Source organism: Cebus imitator, unplaced genomic scaffold, assembly GCF_001604975.1.
Source record: "Cebus imitator isolate Cc_AM_T3 unplaced genomic scaffold, Cebus_imitator-1.0 Scaffold391, whole genome shotgun sequence".
Taxonomy (NCBI): domain Eukaryota; kingdom Metazoa; phylum Chordata; class Mammalia; order Primates; family Cebidae; genus Cebus; species Cebus imitator.
The window spans coordinates 2,973,119-2,990,657 of NW_016107706.1; the positions used below are offsets into that span (position 1 = coordinate 2,973,119).

The window sequence follows — 17,539 nt, forward strand, 5'->3', positions numbered from 1 at the left end:
TCCAGCCTGGGTAACAAGAGCGAAACTCTGAAAAAAAAAAAAAAAAAAAAAAAATCAATGAGATATTTTTCAGTCAAAAGATGAAAGATATTTAAAAGTGAAAAAGTAGATACTACTTTATAGTGAGTGATCTTAAGTATTTGCACAAATGAAGCATTTTGGAAGCAACATAGTTATAGTTGAAAATTGAAACTACCCAGAATGTTTTCTTTCACAATTGGAGAGATTTACCCAGATTTCTGTAAGGGAGGAAAATGCTACCACCTTCCAGTCTCTGTGTTGTCACTAAGTATTTGACTTTTTATTTTTAATGTGATACTTTCTTTAAAAAATTCTGTAGTATTTAACATCCAGTACTTGTTGAGTGCTTACTATGTGGTAAACACTATTCTAAGCATTTTACATACATTGGTTCATTTAATCCTCAAAAAATTCTGCAATCATTTTTTTTCCATCCGCATTTTACAGATGCAGAAACCATCACACAGAAAAGTTAAGTAACTTCCCCAAGGTTACATAACTAGGAAATAGCACAGCTTGGATTCAGACCCTGAAGCTTGGCTCTAGAGTCTGTGCATTTAACCTCTTACTATGCCACATTGTTTCTCAATCAGTCTTCTCTAATTCCACCATTAATAGCTTGTTGTTGTTTTCAGTAACTTTTCATGACTTTGAAAGCAGTTTCACATCTTGATTCTCACAAAAGTCTTGAGCTAAGTAGGATACGTATTATTATTAGCCATGTTTACAGCTGAATAAACAGATGATATTTAGATAACTGTCTAAAATGTATCAGAAACAAGGCTAACATTCTGCCATTTAAAGTCATTGTTCATGTTCCAGGAGAGGTGGACTTTGGAGTCTCAGTAGTGTGACTTTGAATTCTGGCTATACTAGTTGCTGGCTAAATAATTTTGTTAAGTAACTTCTCTAGACTTCAATTTCCTTGTCTGTAAAATGGGAATAATATTATTTTCCTGTCTCACAGAGTTGTGATGGTTAGAAGAGATAACGCATGTGAACCTTTAGAACAGTGTTAGGCTTGCAGTAGGCTATTTTTTGCTTATTAAAAAGCAGAAATTGAAAGTGATAATAGAATACTGGTAGAAAGGTAAAATGGGCTCTTTTTGCAAAAGAAACTTAGATTAGGCTAAGTTTTCTAAAGCATGACTGATCATCAGAATCTCCCAGGGAGCCTTATTAGTGTACAGATTCCCAAGCTATACCCCATACTTAGTAAATCTGAATCTGTAGGGGTTGAGTCCAGAAATCTTGATTGATTGATTGGTTGAAGGAAATGGGTCTTGCTGTGTTGTCCAGATGGGACTTGAACTTCTGGGCTCAAGTGATCCTTCTGCCTCAGCCTCCTGAGTAGCTGAGATTACAGGTGTGCGTCACCATGCCTCGCTAATTTTTGTGTTTTTAGTAGAGATAGGGTTTCACCACGTTGGCCAGGCTGGTCTCCAACTCCTGACCTTGTGATCCACCCACCTCGTCCTCTGAAAGTGCTGGGATTACAGTTGTGAGCCACTGTGCCTGACTGATAATTCCAGTTTATATAATCAATTTTCACAATATCCAATGAATGAAAAATTATTTTTTCTTTATATTTTCTTGGGTTACTTGAGTTCCATGTTCTAGTTCTAGTGTACTGAAATTTATAATTAATCTTTGGAATGTAAACTTAGGATAATTAGAAGTTGAAGATACGGCCAGGCGCGGTGGCGGGCGCCTGTAATCCCAGCTCTCCGGGAGGCTGAGGTCGGCGGATGGTGGGTGCTCGGGAGTTCAGGGCTGTGGCGCTGTGTAGAGTGGGCGTCCGCACCGGGCCTGGCACCAACATGGGGCTCCCAGGGGAGCCCGGAGGTGCCAGGTTGTCTAAGGAGTGGGGGACCAGGCCCAGGCCCGACACGGAGCAGGTCAAACTCCCCATGCTGGGCGGCAGTGGGACCGCGCTCGCAAGCAACGCCTGTAGTTCTGCTCTGGACATCCAACGAGACCTGGTCTCTGGAAAAAAAAATAGAAAAAAGAAATTGAAGATACGATGACTATATTATAGAAATACTCATTGGGCTATGCAGTTGATATGCTTCAGATGTGCTGTATAAATGTTGATGGAAACAATATTTCCTGTCTGTTCAGATTCAGTGTTTTATTTTTTGAAACATTGCAGTGGAATTTTTCTGTTTAATTCTTTTACCCGGTAACAGCTTCTGGGACAATTTTGTTTCAGTTTGTTATAACTCAGAAAAAAGAAAAAAGGAAGGGGTGTCACCTATTGAATCACTGGCAACATTTCCTGTTGCCTATTTGAAATTTAAGATATGGGATTGCATAATGAATTGCCAACTTTGTTTCAGATTCGATCTGCAACTGCAGACTGACCATGAACTAATATGATATAAGAATTGTGTGGGGCGGGATGGCTCACACCTGTAATCCCAGCACTTTGGGAGGCTGAAGTGGGCGGATCATGAGGTCAGGAGATCGAGACCATCCTGGCCACATGGTGAAACCCATCTGTACTAAAATACAAAAAAAAAATTAGCTGAGTGTGGTGGCACGCATCTGTAGTCCCAGCTACTCAGGAGGCTGAGGCAGGGGAATCGCTTGAATCTGGGAGGCGGAGGTTGCAGTGAGCCGAGATTGTGCCACTGAGCTCCAGCCTGGCAACAGAGCAAGACTCCGTCTCAAAAAATGATAATAATAATAAAAAAGGATTGCTTAGAGGATCATTAAATTATATTCTTTTGGTGAGAATTATTACCGTATCACTTGTTATTAATAAATAGCTCATTTAGGAATAGTGTAATTTCCTTTAGACACATTACACAGTCTTTTGACCCAGCTCATTGTTATGATTTTCCTATTGGAAGCTACTTGGTTAGCTTTTGAATTAGAATTCAAATGCTGTAGGAGGCTATTTGAAGCAAAGAAAAGTTATAAAAAACCTGATTAAAAAAATTATGATATTACTATAACAAAACAACTTTAAAAATCAATTAGAGCATTTGGGTTGATTCCATGTCTTTGCTATTGTGAATAGTATTCCAGTGAACATACACGTGCATGTATCTTTATAATAGAATGATTTATGTTCTTTGGGTATAATCCTAGGAATGGGATTGCTGGGTCAAATAGTGTTTCTGGTTCTAGGTCTTTGAGGAATCACCACACTGTCTTCCACAATGGTTGAACTGATTTACACTCCCACCAACAGTGTAAAAGTGTTCCTTTTTCTCCACATCCTCTCCAGCACCTGTTGTCTCCAGATTTTTTAGTGATCACCACTCTGACTAGCACAAGATGGTATCTCATTGTGGTTTTGATTTGCATTTCTCTAATGATCAGTGATGTTGAGCTTTTTTTCATGTTTGTTGGCTGCATACATGTTTTCTTTTAAGAAGTGCCTGTAGGCTGGGTGCGGTGGCTCAAGCCTGTAATCCCAGCACTTTGGGAGGCCGAGGCGGGTGGATCACAAGGTCAACAGATGGAGACCATCCTGGTCAACATGGTGAAACCCCGTCTCTACTAAAACTACAAAAAATTAGTTGGGCATGGTGGCGCGTGCCTGTAATCCCAGCTACTCAGGAGGCTGAGGCAGGAGAATTGCCTGAACCCAGGAGGCGGAGGTTGCGGTGAGTGAAGATCGCGCCTTTGCACTCCAGCCTGGGTAACAAGAGCGAAACTCTGTCTCAAAAGAAAAAAAAAAACAAAACAAGAAGTGCCTGTTCATGTCCTTTGCCCGCTTTTTAATGGGGTTATTTTTTTCTTATAAGTTCGTTTAAGTTATTTGTAGATCCTGGATATTAGACCTTTGTGAAATGGATAGATTGCAAAAATTTTCTCCCATTTCGTAGCTTATCTGTTCACTCTGATGATAGTTTCTTTTGCTGTGCAGAAGCTCTTTAATTAGATCCCATTTGTGAATTTTTGCTTTTGTTGCAATTGCTTTTGACGTTTTCATCATGAAATCTTTGCCCGTGACTATGTCCTTAATGGCATTGCCTAGATTTTCTTCTAGGGTTTTTATAGTTTTGGGTTTTACATCAACTCAAATGCCCATCAATGATAGACTGGATAAAGAAAATGTGGTACATATACACCATGGAATACTGTGCAGCCATAAAAAGGAATGCGATCTCATAATCTTTGCAGAGACATGATGGAACTGGAAGCTGTTATCCTCAGCAAACTAATACTAAATCAAACATGTTCTCACTTATAAGTGGGAGTTGAACGATGAAAACACATGGACACAGGAAGGGGAACAGCACACACTGGGGCCTGTGGTGGGGGGATGTGGTGGGGTGAGAGAGAGCAGTAGGATAAATAGTTAATGCTTGTGGGGCTTAATACCTAGGTGATGGGTTGATGGGTGCAGCAAACCATCATGGCACATGTTTACCTATGTAACAAACCTCCAGGTCCTGCACATGTATCCCAGAACTTAAAATAAAATGAAATAAAAATCAATGAGAGGCTGGGCGCAGTGGCTCACGCCTGTAATCCCAGCACTTTGGGAGGCCGAGGCGGGTGGATCACGAGGTCAACAGATCGAGACCATCCTGGTCAACATGGTGAAACCCCGTCTCTACTAAGAATACAAAAAATGAGCTGGGCATGGTGGCGCGTGCCTGTAATCCCAGCTACTCAGGAGGCTGAGGCAGGAGAATTGCCTGAACCCAGGAGGCGGAGGTTGTGGTGAGCCGAGATGGCGCCATTGCACTCCAGCCTGGGCAACAAGAGCGAAACTCCGTCTCAAAAAAAAGAAAGGAAGTTGTTCCTATTTCCTGCTTATCCTGTGCTGCTTTTTATTGTCATCTCTTTCTCAGGGCTGCCTGTTCTGGAGCTGTTGAAACCATTTTGTTTGGAAGTAATTTTAAGAAAGAATAATTTTTACATAAATCTCTGATCCAGTAGTACTGTGGCAGGTCTAAGGCATAGGCGATGTTAGTTGAGAAAGAAAGAAAAATGATTATGGGCGTAGAGGGGAAAGAAAAGAAAGAAGTACATTCAAAAGAATGCTACCAGCAGTGGTTTCAGATGAGCCTCTCAGTAGTATAGCATGTTATGCTTAATTTGGATGTAATCCAGTTGGGGGCTAGTTTATTTTTTAAGCCTTGGATTGGAATGTTTTTATTTTTAATTATTTATTTTTTGAGATAGGGTCTCTGTCACCCAGGCTGGGGTGCAGTGATCATGACTCACTGCAGTCTTGACCTCCCAGGCTCAGTCAGTTCTTGCATCTCAGCCTCCCAAGTAGAAGGAACTACAAGCATGTGCCACCATGGCTGGCTAATTTATAAGAATTTTTTGTAGAGGCAGGGTTTTGCCATGTTGCCCAGGCTGGTCTGAAACTCTTAGGCTCAAGCAATTCTCCTGACTCAGTCTCTGAAAGTGCTGGGATTATTAGACGTGAGCCACCATGCCTGGTTTTAGTTTTTAAAAAATGCATCTCGTCAGACATGGTGGCGCATGCCTGTAATCCTAGCACTTTGGGAGGCCGAGCCTGATGGATGATGAGGTCAAGAGATTGTGAGCATCCTGGCCAACATGGCGAACCCTGTCTCTACTAAAAATACAAAAATTAACTGGGCGTGGTGGTGCGCACCTGTAGTCCCAGCTACTTGGGAGGCTGAGGCAGGAGCATCACTTGAACCTGGCAGCGATTGCAGTGAGCTGAAATCGTGCCACTGCACTCCAGCCTGGGCCACAGAGCAAGACTCCGTCTCAAAAAAAAAGAAAATATCTCTTTTTCCTCAATGCTATTGAAATTTTAGAGAATTAAGAAAAAACGCATCCATAATCCTAACCTCCTAACAAAACCACTGGTAAACTATTGACATACTTCCAGCCAAATCTGTTTTTTTCTCTAATTATTTTTATGTGTCTGGAATTAGAAAATGCTTACATTTTTGTCTTTTGCTTCTGTGAAATGTCTTTCAGTGTGTCGTTGGCAAGCTGGCTGACCAATAAATATTGGATGATACCACAATGCACTCGCTAAATTGTCAACTCTAGTCTGAAAAGGAACGTGGTGTTGTATGTTGCTTTTTTTTTTTAGTAGGTGGCTAATATTTGTATACATCATTACCATTTAAAAAGAATGTTTTAAGCCGGGCGCGGTGGCTCACGCCTGTAATCCCAGCACTTTGGGAGGCTGAGGCGGGTGGATCACGAGGTCAAGAGATTGAGGCCATCCTGGTCAACATGGTGAAACCCCGTCTCTACTAAAAATACAGAAAATTAGNTCTTATCAATTGAGGAAAAGCTTTAGCTCTATTTTTTTTTTTTTGAGACGGAGTTTCGCTCTTGTTACCCAGGCTGGAGTGCCATGGAGCGATCTCGGCTCACTGCAACCTCCGCCTCCTGGGTTCAAGCAATTCTCCTGCCTCAGCCTCCGGAGTAGCTGGGACTACAGGCATGTGCCACCATGCCCAGCTAATTTTTTGTATTTTTAGTAGAGACGGGGTTTCACCATGTTGACAGGATGGTCTCGATCTCTTGACCTCGTGATCCACCTGCCTCAGCCAGCTTTAGCTCTTTAAGTTGTTTGATACCGCCGAGGAAACACTGGAAGAAATTAACATGCTCCTGAAGAAAAGTGTTCTTGAGGAAACTTTGGGATAGAAATGTACTGCAAGTCCTTTAGGATCAGAAACAAAATAATCTATTTAAGGTTTCCTTTGAGTCTACATTCTCATATTTGTCATTTTGTTGAAAAGTTTTCCATTAGCTATGTTAGGAATCTTACTTCTTTCAAGGTTTCATCACTGATACCGAAGGATGTGGAGTTACTAGAAAATAGATTGCATGAGAACTGAAAAACCTTTAATTTTTTCTTTTTTTTCCCCCTTTTTCTTTTTAGAGACAGGGTCTCCCTCTGTTACCCAGGCTGGAGTGCAGTAGCTCTATCACGGCCCACCACAACCTTGACCTCCCTGGGCTCACACAGTCCTCCCACCTCAGCCTCCCAAGTAGCTGGGACTACAGGTGTGCGCCAACATGTCTGGATAATTATTTTAATTTTTTGTAAAGACAGTGTTTCACCATGTTTCCCAGGCTGGTCATTTTTCTAATATTGGTGAGGATACCTGGCTACAGGGTACAAATAATACAGTTCTTTTCAAAATACTAGGTTATCCTTTGAACAAAGTAGTCTTTGATCTGCATCATGTGCAACTGAAAAAGGTGACAGGAACTAGTCAATCAGTCATATAAACACCCAGGTGCCTTCTGCAGATATTACAAGAAGGATAAGGAAGATAGAAAGGAAGTTGTTCCGGGCCAGGCGCGGTGGCTCACGCCTGTAATCCCANTCCAGCCTGGGTAACAAGAGCGAAACTCTGAAAAAAAAAAAAAAAAAAAAAAAATCAATGAGATATTTTTCAGTCAAAAGATGAAAGATATTTAAAAGTGAAAAAGTAGATACTACTTTATAGTGAGTGATCTTAAGTATTTGCACAAATGAAGCATTTTGGAAGCAACATAGTTATAGTTGAAAATTGAAACTACCCAGAATGTTTTCTTTCACAATTGGAGAGATTTACCCAGATTTCTGTAAGGGAGGAAAATGCTACCACCTTCCAGTCTCTGTGTTGTCACTAAGTATTTGACTTTTTATTTTTAATGTGATACTTTCTTTAAAAAATTCTGTAGTATTTAACATCCAGTACTTGTTGAGTGCTTACTATGTGGTAAACACTATTCTAAGCATTTTACATACATTGGTTCATTTAATCCTCAAAAAATTCTGCAATCATTTTTTTTCCATCCGCATTTTACAGATGCAGAAACCATCACACAGAAAAGTTAAGTAACTTCCCCAAGGTTACATAACTAGGAAATAGCACAGCTTGGATTCAGACCCTGAAGCTTGGCTCTAGAGTCTGTGCATTTAACCTCTTACTATGCCACATTGTTTCTCAATCAGTCTTCTCTAATTCCACCATTAATAGCTTGTTGTTGTTTTCAGTAACTTTTCATGACTTTGAAAGCAGTTTCACATCTTGATTCTCACAAAAGTCTTGAGCTAAGTAGGATACGTATTATTATTAGCCATGTTTACAGCTGAATAAACAGATGATATTTAGATAACTGTCTAAAATGTATCAGAAACAAGGCTAACATTCTGCCATTTAAAGTCATTGTTCATGTTCCAGGAGAGGTGGACTTTGGAGTCTCAGTAGTGTGACTTTGAATTCTGGCTATACTAGTTGCTGGCTAAATAATTTTGTTAAGTAACTTCTCTAGACTTCAATTTCCTTGTCTGTAAAATGGGAATAATATTATTTTCCTGTCTCACAGAGTTGTGATGGTTAGAAGAGATAACGCATGTGAACCTTTAGAACAGTGTTAGGCTTGCAGTAGGCTATTTTTTGCTTATTAAAAAGCAGAAATTGAAAGTGATAATAGAATACTGGTAGAAAGGTAAAATGGGCTCTTTTTGCAAAAGAAACTTAGATTAGGCTAAGTTTTCTAAAGCATGACTGATCATCAGAATCTCCCAGGGAGCCTTATTAGTGTACAGATTCCCAAGCTATACCCCATACTTAGTAAATCTGAATCTGTAGGGGTTGAGTCCAGAAATCTTGATTGATTGATTGGTTGAAGGAAATGGGTCTTGCTGTGTTGTCCAGATGGGACTTGAACTTCTGGGCTCAAGTGATCCTTCTGCCTCAGCCTCCTGAGTAGCTGGGGCTACAAGTGCATACCACTGCACCCAGGTAGAAATTTGTGTTTAAACACACACACACACACACACACACACACACACACACACACACACACACTCTCCCCCGCCCCCTCTTTCTCTCACCCTCTCTCCCTCTCCCCACTTCCTGTGAGATTCTGATGGCCAGCCAGGTTTGGGGACCATGAACCAAAATATACAGATGATCCTATCCTGAATGGTCAGTTTTTAATACTTCCAGGTTATTTTTCTTCCCTTATGCTATTATTTTGTTATGAAATAACTGAGTTTAATAGTTATTCTATTAGAATATATACTGTAATAATAAAAATATTACTATAAAGAGACATTAAAAAACCCAATAATTCTAGTTTTTATTTCTGTCTTCAGAACTCTGAACATGCATATGGCAACTTTAGTAACAAGATAAAAAGGCTCAAGTTTAACTTGAAAACTGAAAGGAGCAGTTTTCATTGTTTAGATTCAAGACTTTATTTGCATGATGAGTACATAATATGTGACACAGCAGTTGTAAAACTTCAGAGGAAATATGTTTAGCTGTTTTAATAGTTCTTTTATATGTTACTTCTTAGTCTCTCTTTTGCCTTTCAAGTTTTCATAGCCATACACTCATATACTGTTTGTTCATACACTGGATGGTTGACATTCACATATGGTTCCTAATCCTCATTTTCTCCAATAGGATTATCTCTTTCACCAAAAACATTGCCTTAAGTTAGAAGCAGAGAAAAACTAACAAAATCCCCACCACAGTAAAAATGACAAGCTGCTTAATCTTTTTTGTTGTTGTTGTTAAATCTGAAGAGTTTAATTTATCTTTTCCTAATTTCAGATTGTTTTTTGAAGTGAACAGGGAATGCCATCAATAAAGAAAAATAGCCTCTTTTTCTTCTTGCTGCTTAGTATTTTCTCAGGTTTCCATGCTTCTCAATTGGCCAAAAAGCAGGTAATCTGAATAAAGAGGAAAAGAAGCAAAATGATGTACAAACTGGATAATTTGTATGCTAAAATACGAAACAGTGCATTTTAAAATCACAGTAAAATAAACATCATATACATTTTACCATTTTAACTGTTAAGGGTATACTTCTGTGACATTAAGTACATTTTCATTGTTGCACAGCCATCACCACCACCATCCACATCCAGAATGCTTTTCATCTTCAAAAACCTGAATACATTTTTATTTTTAATTTAATTATTATTTTGAGACAAGGTCTCTGTTGCCAAGGCTGGAGTGCAGTGGTATGATCTTGGCTCACTGCCACCTCGGTTCAAGAGATTCTCCTGTTGCAGCCTCCTGAGTAGCGGGAACTACAGATGTGCACTACCACATCCAGCCAATTTTTGTATTTTTAGTAGAGGCAGGGTTTTGCATGTTGATAAGGCTAGTCTCAAAATCCTGACCTCAAGTGATCCACCCACCTTGGCCTCCAAAGTGCTGGGATTACAAAATGAGCCACTACACCTGGCCTCTGAGTGTGTATGGTTTATTTTTGTTTTTGTTTTCAGACAGTCTCTTACTTTGTTGCCCAGGCTGGAGTGCAGTGGTGCCATCTCAGCTCACTGCAACCTCTGCCTCTCAGGTTCAAGCAATTGTTCTGCCGCAACCTCCAGAGTAGCTGGAATTACAGGTGCCTGCCACCACACCCGGTAATTTTTGTATTTTTAATAGAGACAGGGTTTCACCATGTTGGTCAGGCTGGTCTTGAATTCCGGACCTCAAGTGATCCACCCGCCTTGACCTCCTCTGAGTGCATTTTTAAGATATTGAAATATTTGAAGACTATTCTGTGAAGGCAGGAATGTGGGTAGATTTATAAGTCCTGTCATGTCTGTAATAAGCATGTTGCTGTTTGCTCTGGGAGCTCAAGCAGTTATATCTGTAGGAAGATCTCAAAAGAGCACACGTTGGAAGGGATCACTAGCAAGTCCCCTAGGGTTTCGGAACACCAATCTGAATGCTTACCTTTCGTATGTGTTTGGCTTTGATATTTTCATAGACAAAATGCAATTGGAGAGTTGACTTTCAATGAAAATTGTCTGAAAGCACATACCTGGTGAATCAAATTAGGGACCCCTAGTTTCCCAGCCTCTCAAAAGGAGAATGATGAGAGTAGAGTGAAAGCCAGTTAAGCTGCCTTACCACAGTCAGTTTCATGAGTGTTAAGGGTGAATTTCCTTTTGAGAAGAAATGGAAGTTTCTTGAATGGTTTGCAAAGTCTTAAAGGGATCACGGAAACCTGGAGTATTATTGCTTTCCTTGTTTTAGAGCTGAAATTATGAAGAAAATGCGTTTTATGCATATTTCTTTCAGTGAAAGTCACAAGAATTTTTTTTTTTTTTTTTTTTTTTTTTTTTTTTTTTTTTTTTTTTTTTTTTTTTTTTTTTTTTTGGCAGAGTCTAACTTTGTCAGCCAGGCTGGAGTGCAGTGGTGCCATCTTGGCTCACTGCAACCTTCATCTCCCAGGTTCAAGTGATTACTTGTGCTTCAGCTTCCTGAGTAGATGAGATTACAGGCATGCAACACCACACCCAACTAATTTTAGTAGTTTTAGTAGAGACACGGTTTCACCATGTTGGCCAGGCTGGGCTCGAACTTTTGACCTCAGGTGATCTGCCCGCTTTGGCCTATAGGCATGAGCTACCATGCCCAGCCACAAGAATGTTGCTGATTTTTGTACCTGATGATCTGTGATTTCTTCCAAAGTTCAGGACCCAAAGAAAGTTGATGCCCATATGCAAAGTTCTGTTAAATCTAGGGAATGAATGTCAGACATATGATTATTTTTTCTAGATTAGAGGATAGGATCTTGATGAGGAAGTCATTAGTGACTTCCCCAAGGTAACATGGCTAGGAAATAGCAGAGCTTGGATTCAAACTCATGAAGGTTGGCTCCAGAGTCTGTACATTTAACCTCTTACTATGTTTATAATAATTATTAGGTAACAATTATATTGAATAAAGACAGGGTCTTGCTATGTTACCCAGGCTGGTCTCGAATTCCTGAGCTCATTCAGGATAGGATAATGAGAATTGGAGTCTAGTAAAAAGTGTCCAGACATTGTTATGTCAAGCAGAATTTACATGTAAACATATTTGGTTTAGCTGAATGTGGTGACATGTGCCTGTAGTCCCAGGTGCGCAGCAGGTGGGGGTAGGAGGATTGCTTGAGCCCAGGAGTTCAAGGTTTCAGTGAGCTGTGATCCTGCTACTGCACTCCTGCTTGGGCAACAGAGTGATAATCCACCTCTAAATATTAAAAAAAATAATTAAAAATATGATATGCAAATTTACTTGTAAGAGGTAAGAAAGGAAGGAAGCTCCATGGCTGTTTCACATTTGTGTGTGCTATAACATTTGGATTTTTTTTTTTTTTTTTTTTTTTTGAGACGGAGTTTCGCTCTTGTTCCGCAGGCTGGAGTGCAATGGCGCAATCTCGGCTCATCGCAACCTCCGCCTCCTGGGTCCAGGCAATTCTCCTGCCTCAGCCTCCTGAGTAGCTGGGATTGCAGGCATGCACCACCATGCCCAGCTAATTTTTGTATTTTTAGTAGAGACGGGGTTTCACCATGTTGACCAGGATGGTCTCGATCTCTTGACCTCGTGATCCACCCGCCTCGGCCTCTCAAAGTGCTGGGATTACAGGCGTGAGCCACCGCGCCCGGCCTGGATTTTTTTTTTTTAATGGAGTCTCTCTCTGTCTCCCAGACTGGAGTACAGCAGCACAATCTCAGCTCACTGTAACCTCTGCCTCCCTGGTTCAAGTGATTCTCCTGCCTCAGTCTTCCAAGTAGCTGGGATTACACGTGCATGTTACCATACCCAGCTAATTTTTGTATTTTTAGTAGAGATGGGATCTCACCATGTTGGCCAGGCTGGTCTTGAACTACTGACCTCAGGTGATCCACCTGCCTTGGCCTCCCAAAGCGCTGGGATTGCAGGCGTGAGCCACCGTACCCAACCCGGATTTCTTTTTCTTCAAGTGTACAATTCAGTAATACTATCCGATGTGTTTGGTTCAGATTATTTTGTGCAAATGGGATTTGTTCGAAAAGAAACTCCACAGGAGACAGAATTACTCTTATTTAAAATGCTCATATTCTCAGTGGTGGTAAACAACAATTCATAGAAGATTATGAAATGGCTAGGTGCAGTGGTACATACCTGTACTCACAGCTACTTGGGAGGTTGAGGTGAGAGGATTACTTGAGCGCAGAAGTTCGAGACTAGCCTCAACAACATAGCAAGACCCTGTCTCTTAAAAAAGACAGGGTTTTTTAATAATTTAAAAAAACTCATATTTCATATGAGTTTTTTTAAATTATAAAAAGTGAATGTTTTTCTTTCCATTTCTACCCAGTTAAAAAATAATTCTCTTCCTTTGTGCCTATTGTTTTTATTAGACAAATTATTTGAAAGAACAAATCTAAGTTGTGGTTTTAGTCATTTAGGATTCCTTCAGGTGGTATTAGTGCATGAATTCAGCCAATTCTTTGTCTATTTATTACTATCATTATTAGTATTATTATTACTAATAGAGACAGGGTCTTGCTGTATTGCCCAGGCTGGTCTCCCAACTCCTGAGCTCAGAAGATCCTCCTGCCTCAGCCTCCCAAAGTGCTGGGATTCCAGGCCCTCAATTTTCTTTGGGTACAGACTCAGTGTTTTCTGCATTTACACACTGGGACTAAGGCGAACGAAGAGAGTAGGGGATGTGATTGGGGCAGCACTTTGCTTGTACTTATTCCCTACTTCTATGCATAGCCTGGTCCTGGACACTTTTTGTGACAGCCAGTGTTATTCTCAGCATCTCACTGCCTCTTGTTTTGTGAGACATACTGGGATTAAGGAATGATTATTGAGCTCTAAAAGTTAGTTTTGTCTTAGTGTGACTGAAAAGTATTTGGTATAATTTTCATTGTCATAATCTTTGCCATTCCTGTGACTTACAGGGACTTGGAGAAAAGATTCAGATAGTACAGCACTGTCAACCTAAATGTGAAGACATCACTTAGCAACACCTTTTCCCCCCCTTCTCAAAAGTATTTGTATTAGGCCCCAAATTTGTATTTTTGGTTAAAAATGTCATTGCAGATCCAAAGTTTCATTTTTCATAAACTGTTTATTGGGTTGTATAAAGTCCTCTCTCATTCCAAAAGAATATTTTTGCTGTCAAAATATCTCTGAGTAAATGGAAGGTGTAGTTGTTTGATATCAGAAAAAAATAAGTTAAAATTCCTAGATTTTGACTGGGTGTGGTGGCTCACACCTGTAATCCCAGCACTTTGAGAGGTTGAGGTAGGTGGATCATGAGGTCAGGAGATTGAGACCATCCTGGCCAACATGGTGAAACCCCAACTCTGCTAAAAATACAAATAATTAGTTGGGTGTGGTGACACATGCCTGTTGTCCCAGCTACTCAGGAGGCCGAGGCAGGAGGATCGCTTGAACCTGGGAAGCAGAGGTTGCAGTGAGCTGAGATCTCACCTCTACACTGTAACCTGGTGACAGAGAGAGACTCCATCTCAAAACACAAAAACAAAAAATCTAAGATTTTATCTACTACATATGGGTGTTTATGCTCAGAAAAATTTAAATATTTGTCCTCATCTACCAAAAACTTAAAAGTGGTTAAACATAATTATGTTGTAAGATATAATTTAAAAATTTTGTACTAAAGGGAAGTTGAGGCTGGGCATGATGGCTCATGCCTGTAATCCCAGCACTTTGGGAGACCAAGGCAGGTGGATCATGAGGTCAGGAGTTCAAGACCAGCCTGGCCAACATGGTGAAACCCTGTCTCTACTAAAAATACAAAAATTAGCCAGGCGGGCACCTGTAACTCCATCTGCTCAGGAGTCTGTGGCTGAGGCAGAGAATTGCTTGAACCTGGGAGGTGGATACAGCAGTGAGCCAAGATCGCATCTCTGCACTCCAGCCTGGGAGACAGAGCGAGACTCCGTCTCAAAAAAAAAAAAAAAAAAAAAAAAAGGAAGTTGCTAAGAAATACAGCAATAATTTTTGTTAATTTGGAAACCATGGCAACAGTAAATATTATGTTTCTTATATTATGTCTCTTAATTTGTCTTTCAGTGTTCTTTTGGCATGAGTGTCATGGAAAAGTAAACAAAATTAAATACAGTGAACTCTGAGCCTTAGCTACCTGAGTTAGTCCTTTTCTTTTTTCTTTTTCTTTTTGTTTTTTGAGATGGAGTTTTGTTCTTGTTGCCCAGGCTGGAGTGCAATGGCAGGATCTTGGCTCACCACAACCTTCCCTTCCCAGGTTCAAGCAATTCTCCTGCTTTAGCCTCCCAAGTAGCTGGGACTACAGGCATGCACCACTATGTCCGGCTAATTTTTTATTTTCAGTAGAGACAGGGTTTCTCCATGTTGGTCAGGTTGGTCTCAAACTCCTGACCTCAGGTGATCCACCTGCCTCGGCCTCTCAAAGTGCTGGGATTGTAGGTGTGAGCCACTGTGCCCGGCCTAGTTATTTTCTTTGGATGTTTTACTTTCTCAAATTTTATATTTTAAATTTCTTGAAATTAAGGCATAGTCTACAAAGGCCCAGATTATACATTATCTCTCTTCTTTCCATGCCGGTTGCATAGGTTTTATATTATGGATGTATGTGCAGGCTGGCAATTCCAGACTTCATTGGCTCAGCTAAGTGCATTTCTGTCAAATTATAAATTGTGAATTTGTCTCCTTTAAAACAGAAGTTTTAGCACCATCATCACTGTGACACAGAAGTTTTAAAGCTAGAGGATTTTCTTCTTTTAAAGTCGTTTGAGTGTGTTTTCACATACTACTGTACTATTTTGTTTTGTTTTGTGACGAGGTCTTGCTAGGTTGTCCAAGCTGGACTCGAATTCCTAGGCTCAAGTGATTCTTCCACCTTGCCTCCTGAGTAGCTGGGATTACAGGCACCACCACCATGCCTGGCTTGTTTTTGAAAAACACTGAACACAGAAAGATTTTGGCAATAATACAAGTATCCATGAGCCTAATACCCAGCATCAACAAATGTTAACCTTTTGTCACAGTTGTTTCAGATCTTTTCTTTAAAATGTTAGGAAGAAAGGAAGGGGGAACAAGAGAGAAACCAAGTTTAAGGCCCTTTGTTTCACTCCTCAGGCCTATTGCTCGCCCTCCTCCTATTAAGGAATCATTGTGATAAAATAAAAATTTGTCCTTCCTGTTCATGTTTTAAAGTTCTGATAACTTCTGGTGCCACCGCCTGGAGCCAGTGTGTAGCTATGAGGGGCCATGTCTCGCCACCACTGCCCAGGCTGGCTTTGGTGTTGGGTGCCAGGCCTGCCTCACCTGTCTTGGGGTGCCCAGGGTAAAGGCAGGAGTAATGGTTATTCCTGTAAGCAAACTGAAGTGTGACAACAGTCTCAAAGGGTCTGGGCCATCAGCCATAGCATCTAGCCCCACTTAGAGGATTCTGTCAGAGACTAGTTGATTGTTAAAAGGTTGCAGAGCTTGAGCTAATTTACCCTGAAGTGTATTTCCTGATCTAAAAAGCTTCATTGCTTTCTGCTGACCGTAGCCCCAGACGAGAGTTACTACCAGGGTGGAAAATTTCAACTTGAAACTAGACTTCCTGATGCATACAACATGGTGCCTTCCAAAGTGAAATGCCTGACCAGGATCTGCTACCCCAACATCCCAGAGATGGGGGAGATATGTCTAAAGTTTACTGAGGTCATTCGATTGACAGCACTGGCTGGGCTCCCATGAGAACATTAAAGATGTTGTTTGGAGATTAAATTCTTTGTTTACTGATCTTCTGAATTTTGATGATCCACTGAATATTGAAGCTGCAGAACATCATTAGGGGGACAAGGAGGGCTTCTTGAGTAAAGTAGATGACTACATCAAGTGTTACACTAGATGATAAAAGGAGTAGATTGCAGTCCCGTGGACTGCGTGTTACAGTTTGTTTCTAACATGAAACAGCGGCAAAAGGCAGCACCTCCTCTCCCGTCCCCTGACTCTCCCTCTCAGTCCCCCTGGATTGTCCCAGTCTTGTGACCACATTGTTCTGAAGAAGACCATCCTCATGACTGCGCATTGTAGATGGAGAATTCAACATAAAGACAGCAAGAAAACTTATTTAGGTTTCTAAAGAGTTATCTGCTTACCTTGTGTTTTAGGCTGTTTTTGCATTGCTGTGAATACCTGAGACTGGGTAATTTGTAAAGAAAAGAGGTTTAATTGGCTTATGGTTCTGCAGGCTGTACAAGCATGGCACTGACATCTGCTTGGCTTCTGGGGAGGCCTCAGGGAGCTTTTACTTAAGGTAGAAGGTGAAGCAGGAGCAGTTGTGACATGTGGCGAGAGCAGAAACGAGAGTGCAAGGGGGGCAGCCAGATCTCATGAGAACTTACTGTTGTGAAGACAATACCATGCCGTGAGGGATCCACCACCATGACCCAAACACCTCCCACCAGGCCCCACCTCCAGCACTGGGGGTTACATCTCAACATGATATTTGGAAGAGACATCTAAACTATACCACCTTAACTTGTTGACTTTTTGAACTTGTATTGTTTAGGCTGTTGGTGAAATTCTTTAGAAGTTATAATGCAGAAACTGGACCCCTTCCTGACACCTTACACTAAAATTAACTCCAGATGGATTAAAGACTTAAACATAAGAGCTAACACCATAAAAACCCTAGAAGAAAATCTAGGCAAAACCATTCAGGATATAGGCGTAGGCAAGGACTTCATGACCAAAACACCAAAAGCATTGACAACAAAAGCCAAAATAGACAAATGGGACCTAATCAAACTCCACAGCTTCTGCAC

General features: G+C 40.8%; 1 protein-coding gene and 1 pseudogene across 23 annotated transcripts in view; both read left to right on the top strand.

Annotated features, from left to right (window-relative positions):
- LRRFIP2 (LRR binding FLII interacting protein 2) overlaps nt 1-17,539 on the top strand; it is a 133,596-nt gene that overhangs the window by 24,520 nt on the left and 91,537 nt on the right. The gene's annotated exons all lie outside the window — the stretch shown is intronic.
- LOC119468191 lies at nt 15,211-17,430 on the top strand (annotated as a pseudogene).